The sequence below is a fragment of the Stegastes partitus genome, unplaced genomic scaffold (assembly GCF_000690725.1).
Source record: "Stegastes partitus isolate 25-593 unplaced genomic scaffold, Stegastes_partitus-1.0.2 Scaffold799, whole genome shotgun sequence".
NCBI classification, from domain to species: domain Eukaryota; kingdom Metazoa; phylum Chordata; class Actinopteri; family Pomacentridae; genus Stegastes; species Stegastes partitus.
The window spans coordinates 97,505-106,091 of NW_007578530.1; the positions used below are offsets into that span (position 1 = coordinate 97,505).

General features: G+C 44.4%; 1 protein-coding gene across 1 annotated transcript in view; it reads right to left on the reverse strand.

Annotated features, from left to right (window-relative positions):
* daam1b (dishevelled associated activator of morphogenesis 1b) overlaps nucleotides 1-7,924 on the reverse strand; it is a 35,663-nt gene extending 27,739 nt beyond the window's left edge. Inside the window, exon 1 of the mRNA XM_008292281.1 lies at nucleotides 7,534-7,924. The gene's annotated coding sequence lies outside the window, so the exon portion shown is untranslated. The remainder of the gene's footprint in view (nucleotides 1-7,533) is intronic.
* Nucleotides 7,925-8,587: the final 663 nt, after the last annotated feature.

Here is an 8,587-nt window from a genome sequence, read left to right on the forward strand (position 1 = left end):
GGGAAGAAGCAATTCACAGCCCTCTTTGACCATATTAGTCCACAAAACTGCCCATCTTTTCCATTACCTAAAGCAGGCTGTAAACTTTGTATAAACCAGCGAGCCAGAGTGGGACAGCGTCGGCCCCCGTCCAGCTCCAGGGACCTGTGGATGTGCCACAGCTCGGCCATGTGAGGATGGTGCAGGGAAGGTTTCGAGCATGAAGACCATGTGACTTTGTGTTTGTGCGTGTAATTGTTGACCCGTGAGACCCGAGTGCTCTGACATTAGCCCCCAGAGGTTGTCTGTCAGACGGTCAAGGTTCCCATCATAACACAGGCTTGTTGCAACAGGAGAACATTCCTCTGGCAGCCAGGTGAGCCTTGTGACCCGAAACAACACGAGTACAACAACAACTTCGACTGTCACCTGCTTTAACTGAGAGGAAACACAGACTATCTTGTACTGCAGTTCATGGATGTGCAACTTAACCTTTGCTAGCAGTAAAAGTTAGTTCAAGTAACGGTTATATCCAGGAATTATCCTTTTAGTTGGCATATTTGCAATGTCAACAGTCTGAAAGTTGATGATAATACAATACAACAGCTGGGCTTTCCATATAATCAAGAAGAATGCTGTTTATCCTGACATGAATTGACTCTTGGACTGTACTTGAGAAACACAATTTCATTCGTAGGCTGCTGCTTACAGTACAAGGCGGATTCTTTTGTACTCCTTCATTCATACGCATCCAGTAATTAGACCCGCCCACCGATATTCAAACAAACACTTCCCTCTTTGTCAGAGGGAGATTTCTGTCTGTGGATAGTCTTGTTGTTTTCTTGACCATGTGGTTTGGCGGGTGACCTGGCGTGAGGCCAGACTGTAAAAAGAATCCCAGTGTTTGTGAAGCGAGTGTGATCCCGTGCACGGTGCCGGCCCAAGACCTCTCCATGAAAACCTGCAGGACTGTCAGGTCGGCCTGAGAAAAGGCAGAAGTCGCAAGAAGCGTCTTAAGGTAAACACACAGAGACACTCACGTTACTAAACATGTGCCGAGAGGAATAAAGAACAGAGAGCAACAAGTCGGAGATGACCTGATGCTTTTTTATCCAGCTGTCTTCTTGCAGCTTTGCCAAAGCCTTGTTTCCTTTTCCTTTCTTTTGATTTCGTTCTGTCCGTTTTATGAAGCTCTTCAGCCTCCTCTGAGGCCAACAAAAGCCTGACAGCACAGTACACTCTTCACTGGAAATACAGTGGACTTCACTGGCACTCATCAGTGCCACGGAGCTCCTGAACACAGACATTTGTCAGCCTACTTATTTTAACCACAAACACAACTTTCAACTCGAACAAGAAACACATGAATGCATATAGTCTAATAATAATCATGTAGTCATAGAATGATTGCTGTCATGTATAGGTAGCTTTGTTTAACTTCTAAACACTAACAGGTCAACTTCAAGCTGATGCTAATAACCCTGCATGTGTTTGACTTGGAGAAGGAATTCAACCTTGGAAAGAGAACACAGTGGACAGCAGACTATTGAAAACAGATGTGTGAAATACCTTCTTCTGCACCAGCTGGCATCTCTCAGTAGTTTCTGGCTTTGAGATGTACTTTTAATTTTTGATATCTTCAGCGACAAAGTGCAGCTAAACAATAGGTTGGAAACAGATAAATATTAATCTTTTCTATGTGTCTGGAGCCAAAATCAATAAAAGAAACCTTAACAAGATTGTGACGATACGTATAAAAAGCAGCTTGATGTGTTTGAGAAGAACTACAGGATGTCTATGCTGTTCAAACACTACAATTAGCAATAATCTGCTTGGAGGATGTCCTTGAGCAAAACAGTGAATCTCTCACTGCTCCAGGGACGTTGAACTCGCTAACCCCAACCTTAGACTTCTGTATACAGAATCAGGTGTAAATAAAAACAGCAATTTTGCTAGAAAATGGAATCAATGTGCCTTCACAATGTCATTGCCCTAAGCCACGCCTAACTCACATCAACAGCTAAATGAAACCCAAATCCTTTTATGAGATGTATGCATAAAAAAACAGATACAGCTGTTAGCAGAATGCTTGTGTGTCCAGAGTATATCTGTGTTATGGGCGGACCAGAAAGGTATTTGGTGCACAGAAGTGTAATCTTCTTTTCTGATTTAGGATTTGGGATGGATCAGACTTACGATTTGGCCGCGGCTTTCTCAATGCAAAGCAACTCGACGTTGTGGATACAGCTGTTTCATAGCGCTCTGCTGCAATGTCTCTCACACTGACAAAATTTAATTTATGAAGCAGCAGCATGCTCCTACATGTTAAACTAAAGCTTGATGTACAGTTAAGATTTGGCTAGTGTGCTACCTGCACTCATTTTCAGCACAAGGGACTTTTGGAGGCTCCTGGTATTGTTGTGCACTCAGTAATTTATTTTGGATCAGTCTGGACAGATGCAAATAAAAGGCTCAGGACTCACACAGACAAAGGCTACTGGAGATTCTTTCATTAAATACGCAGTCTGAGCCTGGAGCTGTCTGACTGAAAATCTATGAGCAACTCAGTATTTGAACAGCGAGCGTCTGTTTGACCTGAGAAACTCAAAGTTGTTCCAGTAGAAGGGTGACGTTTTTTCCCACAACCACAAAATATGCAGCAATAACAACAATCTAGAGAAGTTTTGTCACACCAAAACTTGATTTTCTCCATCACATTGTCGGTTTTCTCAGGTTTAGCTGCAGAGCAAACGACTCAGTGGTGCCCAATTGTCTTGCACAGCTGGATAACATACGTCGCCATCGTTTTGTCAATTACTTAATGGCACCCCGAGTACAAAGCGAGTAAACACAAGCAGACTTCTACACTCATCAGAAAATAACTAGGCCATGATAGAAACGCTGACTGGCAGGTTGAGAGGCGATTAAAATCAATCACAGTCAGCAGACAGCCATCAGGACTGTCGTTTGTGTACAAGCACAGACGTTACAGTAGCAGGGCTGCTTGGCTGCCATGTGCTCAACATGCATTCAAATTACACGACTGAGTGTCAGGATATGACAAAGGCATCGCCTCTGGAGCATTAATGTCACATGGCTGAGGGAGCGGCGCTGAAGTGGCTCTCAGATTACAGGATTAACGTACAGAGACGCAATAAGAGCGGAGAGAAAAGGGATAACAGCACGGCGACAGACAAAGGAAGCATTTCTTCCACCAGCTGACAGTTAACACTTGTCTACAGGGCGGCGGGTTACAGAAGCTCAGTTGTTGTCGGACTTTGAAGTACTGACAGTTGGCTGGAGCAAAGTTAGTCTGAGCTTCGACTGTAATGCAAGGAATTGCACAATGCTAGAATGTAATGCGATTCTTCTGGTGCGGTCGCCGTTCCCGTTTTCATGACGACAACGTTTGCGTGCGCGTTGGTGTACTCGTTAATTTGGAACAACAGGCCACTGCTGCGGTGTTACATCGAGTCTGAAGTCACTGATGGTCTACGAGTCTGTCGTAATCACAAGTTGTTTATACAAGTAATTAACTGTTTAAGCCTTTTCTAAATCAAGATTAATGGCAAAGCATTACGGTACCAGCCTGTCAAAATGCAAGGACTCTGTTTTTAAATCAGTTTAATATGAATGGTTTTGGGCTGCATTCTTGTCGGTCAGATCAAACAAGCAATTTAAAGATTGGGATGGTTGGTTTTAACAATTTTAGCCAACTGTCAAAAATATGACAATTATTGTTGGTTAGCTTTAGCTCATAATCTGTTTGCTACTCATGAACCTTCTGGCCATAATTCCAAGAGTATAAATCTTATAAATCTAATGCAATCCTTCTCTCTTAACAAACATGAAAGAAAAATAGTGCTCTGGTTTTCTGTTTTAACAGCGGCTGGAGAAATATAAAATTCTGTCAGATACCGTTTAATTAAAATGAAGTCAGTACGACAACTTTATTATCAAACTTTACATTTAATGTTTCTGGGGATGCACAGTGATACCGGCATCATCCTCGTTGGTGCTGGCCGATAAAGGCTTTGAAATGAAATATCAACATAACAACAGGTTGATTAAACCTGTCAGCTTGATGATTAGATTTTTGTTAGAAAGTGCAACATAAAAATAAATATGTTAAAGTTTTGCTGCAGCAGTTTTCTTAGTTCACCTGGTGAATGAGTATATTTGAAATTCACGCTATAAGAGAAGCTATAGGAACAAGTTAATGCGAGGTGAGGTGATGTTAGGTGGAAAAATATACGTGCATATATCGACACAACAAAGCCAAATACTATTCTCCACTACATAAATACTGCTTTGCATCTGCTGTGGGCTAAAAACAGCAAATTCAATTGCCACGTTACATCAAGGCAATCTAATTTTTTTCCCCCCACGTACTTCCTTATTGCACGGACTCATGATCTTTACACATCTGCAGCCAATATCATCGTCTGTTTTCAACAGTCAGAGTTAAACATCTTTTTCAGAAATCGTCGTCAAACAGACAGAGAAGAAAGATAAAGACTATAATACAAGCTGACTAACTCACTGAGTTTATTGTTCATACTGCAACTGAATGTTCGATCAACGGACTCTGTAATGATCTGTCCCGCTGACATGTTTTATCCAGCAGGCAACAGCATTATTTCATGAACAAAGGGGTTGTGCAAAAACCCAGTGTAGATGGGCAGATGTTGTGCCTGGTGAATCTAATTTGTGGTACACCCTCTAGTTTTATACAAGGTTTGCCCTCTTTTAGGGAAGCCTGGAAATGCTCACATTAATGGCAGACTCACCATGTGTTTGTTTTGACAATGACATTTTAATAAGGTGCACATTAGAGAGACAGAGCCGGAAAACAGAAGCGGAGACTGACTGCAGCTCCGACTCACAGAGAGCAAATCGGTTAAACAAATCAGCATGCTCTCCAAAATCAATTTCTGTGGTTAGTTCATTATCCCAGTTGCATTTGGTCTCAGATTAGGCATGAGAATAATGTTTTCCCTAAATGAATGTTCTCTACAGCATGCTGAACTGACCCATGCCTTGAAAAAAACGCAGTAATTCCTGCGTGAAAGAATAATAGCACCAAGCAAAAAAAAAAAAGTACATTTAAGACTAGGGAGTGTGCAGCTAAAATGAGGGAGGACAGAGATTAAGAAGCAGGTTAAAAGGCTGCTGCTTGTTTCACATGCAAGGTTGTCAAACTCGTTTTGCAGACTTTCCAACCCCCCACTCCTAACATGTTAGCATTCTTCCTCGGGTCAACCCTTCAAGTGGAGGTTAGACTCGGGGCAAAGAAGGAAACTAACATGCAGCGATATCCTTGCTGCCATGGATTCAGTTTAGTTATCTGGGTTGCATTTGTTGACTGAGTTCCAGAAAACAGAAAGAATAGTTTAATAAAAACAGTGCATAAAATTAGTAGTTTCTATCAGGACACTTCCTGACTGAGGTAGATTTTGAACAAAAAAAGGAAATGCTGACGCCTCCAACAACTTGCATATTTCAGAAAAGCATCTTTTCTGTATTAAGAATGCTGGTTCAAGTTGGTTTACGACAGAATTAGTAATGCAACTGTGATTTGCATCCGCTGTTCTGGATGTTCTGCATGTGCGGCTCCTAACAATTGTGCTGCATTGTCTTGAATTTGATGAACCAAAACACATTCAGTGAGCAGATGGTGGGGAAAGCTGTATGAATCCTTACAGTTATGATGAGAAAAGGGTCTTAGCCAGATGACGAAGGGGTACTTTGGTTCATGTAATTGGGCTGACCCATGTGGACACAAAAGACTTGAAACCAATGAACTGGAGGATCAATATGGCCTTGGCTATCAGCAGAAAGGGAAGAAAGGGACCACTGAATTAGTGTCATCTAGGCTATCAAGCTTCTTTCATCATTGGAAATGTGACGATTAGAAAATCACGATAAATAGGCAAATGACAGTATTAGGAGAGAGCAGAGAGGAATAAGCTCTGGAGAGATGAGATGTCAAATGCAGGCTTTAACTGACAGGAAGCCAATTAGCAAATTGCAAAGCTGCAGTTTAGGATATATATTATGCAGTGTATCTGAGCCAGGGTTTAAACTCTCATGCCGGTGGTTTTTATAAATTCACGCTGTCGTTCTTGTGGGACAGTCATGCTTTTGATGGCATCTCGTGTGGTAAAGCTCAGTCACACATTTCAAATCTATCACACAGTGCCTGTTGAGCAGAAGCTTAACTTTTATTTGTAAATCGTGGCATCTGTCAGACAAACAAGACATTTTCCCCATATTGTTCAGCCCCGCTGGAAACAGAAAGCACGGATAGCTGTCATCATGATCTGTCATGGCAGCACTGCAGGAGCAACAGTAAACCTCGTTACGTGCACCACAGCTGGGCGCAGTCCAAGAATAGACTCTAATGTATTTCTGAGTAGCAGCACATGCAACCCCTACAGATCGTCAATAACGGGGCGTGGAGAGCGCTGCTCTCTGTTCTAGGATACCCTGAGCTGCAGTCTGTCCTTTAAAAATCCCTACCTCTTCCTCAGTTGCTATGGTAACCAGAGCGGTGGGTGACCGGTGCAAGCTGGGTGGGTGGGTGGGTGGTTTAATGTAAGCCCCTTCCAATGCACATTACCCTCCTTTTTAATCTCTTCTGGATGTTTATAAGGAAGAAAATAGGATTGTCTCTCTTAATTCGGCGGACAGAAACAAATAACAAAACCATTAAGGATTACAGGGTTAAAATCCAGCTTTGCCATCACTCGGGAGGCGCCGTGAAATCCTGCAGCATCACGGAGACGAGCTGTCAGGCCTCTGTAATGCATCGCGCTGTATAGCATTTACATGTGACGCGGGGTAGACAGCCTCCTGAGAGAGGAAGCGAGAGTGGAAACCTGAGAAAGATGGGCAGCGGCAGGAAATGAGTGAGGAGAGCGAGCAGACCCCTCTCTGCTCAAGGTGACTTTCCTTTTCATTGACCTGATTATCTGCACTCCGCCCCCCCATCATGGAAAAAGTATGCCATCCTCTCTCTCTCTCTCTCACACTCACTTGACACTGATAACGGGCTGCGTTCGCCAAACCAGAGAGAGGAGCTGGTGGGAGGCAGCAGCCTGTAGCCTCTGTGCACATATTTCTACCACCACCTCACTCTATCTCCAGAGCAGCCTTGTCATTACGGGGCATTCCCTGCATAAAGACGACAAGTCTCCCACCACGAAATCAGCCCCGGGGCCCGATCGCAGCGCCCCGTCATCCTCCCCCCCTCCGTTACTACGGCAACACCGTTTTCTGCACCAGCACCTCCTGATTAGACAGAGACATGACACAATCACCTACGTATCGGCGAGAGGAATCCAGGTCGGGTTCTGGAGAGTGATAAAGCAAAACCAGCAGCCCCCCGACTCCCCTCACGCACAGACTGATGGCCTCTAACTATCTCCCGGTCACATGCAGTCCACACACAAGGCATTCCAGTCCAGGCAGATAGCCGGCTCCTGCACTCCTTTTTCCTCGCATTCATTTGATTACAGGGTAGAATAGGCAGATTCATTGAGCTCGTCTTACCCCGTCCAGGAGAGAGTTCGCCTCTGTTGTGCTGTGAGCATTCCCTTTATGTCCTCAACTCACTGCGGTATCCAGCTTTCTGCACTGTCGACAGAAAAAACTCTGCTTGTACACAGCACGCAGTGGAGCATTTCCTGCGCAAGGTGTGTAATCCACGCAGGTTCAGAGTCATCCGTCTAATAAGCACCTTCCCAGAGGCTGTCAAAATCAGCCGAGAGGAAAATCCCAGTTAGACGGAGGCTGTTTTTCTCTGACGGCTGGAGGGCAAACAAGGGATAAACTCGCCATGCAGAACGAGCCACTGTTTTGAAATCTTGCGAGCAGCCAGCTGGCCGGCGTGTACCTCTCCTCAACGTGTCCTCTCCCCTCCCCAGCCTCCTGCTCTCTGCCTTTCTCTGCAGAGCGCCGTGGGGGCAGAGGGGACAGGCACAGATGTTACTGGCTTCAGGCCACACCCCTTTTCAACACTCCCCGTCCTAATAGGATGCAGCCGAGCCGTGGCCGCCGCCCAGCTCGCTCCCTCCCTCCCCCTCACCCTCACCCTGCACTGGCTTTGGACAACTTGTTTAGGGTTTGTTTGGAGAGCTGCAGGAAGAAAACAAAGCTAAGGTGTAAAACATGTGTGGTGTGGATGTGGGTGTGAGAGGGAGAGAGATGGGATGTGGTGAAAGCGTGGCGAGGCTGCTGAAGGAATGAAGTCATTTCAAAGACGTAAATTATGACAGAAAACAAGAATTCAGCAATTTCCCATCTCCTACTTTGAAATCCTCCTGTGTACAATAAAACACCTTCAGCACACTTAAAAAAAAAACAGTGCTCAGAATTCATCCTAACAGCCTGGCAATGCTGAGCCAAGCAGAGAAATATCCAAAAGATTTTGTTTCTAAACAATCTCAGACACTCCCGCGTGATTTACAGCACGAGCATCACTCCTGCATCTCAGCTAATTACTGCCTCACGAGCTCCAGCATCCATAAACATTCCTACGTTGCAGCGCCGGGACATTTTTTCGTGCAGACACCAAAGTAATAAAATTGTGCAAAGGAATTCGACT